The 4,390-nt window shown below is 37.0% G+C and overlaps 1 long non-coding RNA gene across 1 annotated transcript in view; it reads left to right on the top strand.

Annotated features, from left to right (window-relative positions):
• The window catches only part of LOC131478619 (uncharacterized), a 5,591-nt gene extending 1,901 nt beyond the window's left edge, over nucleotides 1-3,690 (top strand). Inside the window, exons 3-4 of the long non-coding RNA XR_009244585.1 lie at nucleotides 2,162-2,266; nucleotides 3,392-3,690. This is a non-coding gene — a long non-coding RNA (uncharacterized LOC131478619). The remainder of the gene's footprint in view (nucleotides 1-2,161; nucleotides 2,267-3,391) is intronic.
• Nucleotides 3,691-4,390: the final 700 nt, after the last annotated feature.

Genomic DNA, 4,390 nt, shown 5'->3' with positions numbered 1-4,390 from the left:
TTAAGTAGAAAGATGTAACTCCTAGAAACAGAAAAGGCATCACTGCAACATGAATAGATTCTTCTATAATGACTTAAGATGTTATTGGCCATTATTCTATGACTGGCCAGTGATCATTCTCAGTATTGAGGCTTCGCTGCACCTTTGTAAAGGACTGAGGTAGGGGCTAGGACAGAATGCATCAGAGGAAAGTTCACGATTCTGATGGCCTCTGTGGCTGCAACTGTGATGCAGGCTACTAGAAGGGAGCACACTATTGTTATACTGCTATCCACAATTCACATTCCCACCTGTAACAGTTTGTGTTTTGGTTAGCCATTTCAAGGAAGATGTCACTGTGTTTCACATAAATTTGAGCCATCTGCTTTTGTGTGGAGCACCTCTTTATGGAAGCTAGGTAATTCAAGGTACAGTAGAAAGGTTCTAAATTGTGCTAAGGTACATCGCATCGGTTTGAGTGATTTCATAGTAAATTTTCTTTCAAAGTTGAATATCTGAGAGGTTTAGTTGCTTGACTCCTTTTCCTGAAGTTATTTATTTGAAAGAATCAGAGAGAGGAGAGATAGAGAGTAAGAGCTGCTGGTTCACTCCCCAAATGGCTACCACAGCTGGGGCTGGATCACACTGAAGCCTGCAGCCTAGGATTCCATCTGGGTCTGCCACACTAGTGGTGAGAACCTAAGAACTTGAGCCTGTCTGCTGTTTTCCTAGGCACATTAGCAGGGAGCTGGATCAGAAGCAGAGAGCCAGGGCTTGGACTGGTGCTCACAGAGGAGACTGGTTTTGCAGGTGGTTTAGCATGCTGTGCAACAATGCCAGTTCCCCACACTTGATTCTTTTCTAAAAATTAGGGTTAGGTATTTGGCCTAGTAGTTAAAAACTAGTTAAGATGCCCACATCTTACTTAGAAATACCTGGGTTTGATACCCTACTAGTGATTCCAGATTCTTGCTAATATGGATTGTGGGAAGCAGCAGTGGATAGTTCAAGTGCTTGGATTCCTGCCATCTACTTGACAGACATAGATTGTATTTCTGGCTTTGCCCTCTAGGAGCCTTTGCAAACATTTAGGAAACAGCCAGCAGATAGGAATGTGCTTTCATGTCAAATAAATAATTGTTATTAGTAGCCACTTTTGAACAGTTTTATAGAAAAAAGTGAGTAGAAGGTAGAGATTTTCCCACATACTCCCTTGCTTTGCTCCTAGTTTCCCCTATCTTCATTTAGTTAGGCAGATTTGTTAAAATTGATAGGCTAATTTGATAAACTATTGTAAGCTGAAGTTTACATGAGAACTCCTGTTTTTGTTGGTGTTCATTCTATGGGTTTCAAAAATGTATGATCTCTCTACTGTTTTAGCACCATATCATGCAAAGTGTTGCTACCCTAAATATTCTTCGTGCTCCATCTATTCATCCCTCCCTTTGCAATCCTTGCAGTCCTTCCGATCCTTGGACACTCATTGATCCTTTAACTGCTTCGTTTCACCTTATATATGTCACCTTCTCAGACTGGCTCCTTTCACTTATACCACGTGTTTAAGGTTTCTCCATGTCTTTTTTTGTTTGTTTGGTAGTTCATTTCTTTTAATTAATGAGTATAATTCCCTTTTATGAATGCACCACCATTTTTCTACCCATTCACCTACTGATGGACATATTTTTAGGTCTCAGTTTTTGGTTAATTCAATTTAAATCTTGTGAAACATTTAAAAACCATAGTAATTTCTTAAGTCTACATTTTAATAGCAAAGACAGTTAAAATACTCATGAGGAATGAAGAAAATCTCCCAGATTCTGTCTCTTCTTCTCGCTCTGTAAATCTGCCTTTTCAATAAAAATAAATAAAAACTTAGAAAAGAAAAACTCCCTGGTCTACCCTTTTTTTTTCTTTTGTTCTTAGGAGTGAAAATAGGATTATGTGGTTCCAATTGGGGGCATATTTCTTCATTGCTACTCTTCTTAGCAGCAGCACTCACGTCCCTCTTCCATCAGAAGGAGTTAATTATAATCAAGATGGTCATGCTTTAAAAAATGGCCATGAGTAAGGGTCTGGAATTTTAAGCGGGCCAGAAATACCCTGTTTATTTGTGTGTAATATTGTCTAGATAGTTCTTTGTATTATACCATTATGTGTACATTTGTGGTGATGATCATTGCAGAAAAATGAAGCATTCAGTCGTTAAACGTAAGCCTAAGTCAAGAGGTAAGAAACGGAAGAAAAAAACAAGGAGCTTACAGCATATTGCCACCAACATTGAACCCAGGTAATGAAAGAAGTATTTTGTTTCATTTCACAGTGAGTTCTGTGGCACAATGTTATTGTGTTGGATAGAAGGGAAATGTGACTAGAAATACATTTTTGTTTTTGCAAATTCACATTTTAATATAAATAACTCCATAGATTTGATTTTCCAACACAATAAACTATTTTCATGTATGAAAAAAGTCAGGCATCAATTTCTTAAATTGCCCCAAATGTTTAATGACAACATATTACAAAAGCAGAATTATTTTTGAGAGAAATTTTTATGTTAATATAAAGAATTCGGTCCATGATATTTCCGTTTAAAAAGAAAATTCTCAATACTTTTAATGATCCACAAAGCCCCCTATAGACCTGGATAAATACTAAGACTTAAAAAAAAAAAACCTACCAACTTTCAATATCATTCTTTCTCATTGATGAAAGCTGGTATATGTACTGCTGTAGTGGAAAGAGAAATGAATCAAATGTATGAAGATCTGAATTCAAATGTTATTCCTGTTTCACACACCAAATATGTGATTCTTGATCAATTCAACTTATGGAGTTTCAGTTTCCTCATCTATAAGCATTGAGGTGAAATTATTTGCTTGACCCTTATCACAGGGTTATAATGAGGATCAAAATGTGTAATACATGTAAAAACTCTATTAAATACACACTACCATAAAATAAGTTATTCTCATTTGTTATATTAATTATGGCTATTTAGCAGACAGTCCCTGAAATGGGGGATGAGAACTTTGTGTAAAACAACTTGGCACCCTGGGAAATCAATTCCTTACCTTGTATTAGTGATTCATATTGGAACCAACTAATGCAAAAGACCCAAGACAAATATTCTAGTTTGCACATATTTATCATTAGATCTGATCTCTCATTATTTTGAAGTCCTATTTCACAAGGCTTTTGATGAGGCTGCTTGCTTTTCTAGCATTACAGTATTAGCAGGAGTTATCATTTATTGAGTTTAAAATGGTTATCCTCCATCTGTAGTCATTTATATGTAAAGTTCTTACAAGCCAACACATTAATAAGCAATGTCTAGAAACCATGTCTGCTGTTAAGTGTTCTGAGGTGCATATTTTATTGTAAGCATTTACATATTTGGTTATTTGTATTACAGGAGAAGCGAGAATGCTCAGATGGATCAACACTTTCAAAATCTGCTTGATGGCATTCATAGAGACATAGAGACCTTCCCTCACCAGTACCTGAATCTCAACCATCTCTACCTGGAGGAATTTATCCTCTTCCTTTCCCGGATCCTTTGCTTGGGTTAAATGGCAAACCAACATCTCTACCATTTCTTTAGTTTCCAGAACCTCCTTCTCCATTACCTCCTTTGTTGGGCAACTTTGTTACAGGATCTCCACCTGCTCTAGTTAATAGAATGAAGTAGAAACAAATTGAACCTGAAGCTCATGTGTTGATTTCTAATAGCATGCATTGATCAGAGTTGCAAGACTATTCTCATTCCTAATTTTAAAAAACTGATTTGCACTAAGTGGAACATTATAATTGAACAGATATATGAAATTTAGGTGTGTGTATAGCTTGAAAAGGGAAAACTAACTAGCTTCTGTTATCATCTGGCCATGACGGCCACTAACACGTAAAAACTGCATCACATGTATTTGTGTTGTATCATGTGACAGTATGACTGGTAACTTTGTGAGTTCACCACCGTATGTTCCACTTTCAGCATAGTATTTTAATAATTAGGAACTCTACAGAGAATAGGAAGTTCATGTGGAAGGCAAAAAGAAATTGAGAAAGTAGTGTAAAGATAGTGTTTGTTTTCCAGGGCTGTCATAACAATGTACAAACTAGGTGGTTCAAACAGCAGAAACTTATTTCTCACAAATTTGGAGTCCAAAATTCCAAAGTGAAGGCAATGGTAGGGCAGTTTCCTTGGAGATTTGAGGGGAGAATCTGTTCCTTGTGTTTCCCAGCTCATGTTGTCTCATCTTTCCCTGGATGTGCCTACATCTCTCCCTGCTTCGTTTTCTCACAGCCTCCTGCTCTGTGTATCTGTCCATAAACTCTCCCTGCCTCTATCTTAGTTGAGTAGATATGACTGCCTTTATGGTCCTTTCAGATAATCCAGGGTAAGTGCTTCCTT

The sequence above is a fragment of the Ochotona princeps genome, chromosome X (assembly GCF_030435755.1).
Source record: "Ochotona princeps isolate mOchPri1 chromosome X, mOchPri1.hap1, whole genome shotgun sequence".
NCBI lineage: Eukaryota > Metazoa > Chordata > Mammalia > Lagomorpha > Ochotonidae > Ochotona > Ochotona princeps.
Note: the sequence above shows the minus strand (reverse complement) of the source record. Positions and strands in the feature narration are given on the sequence as shown.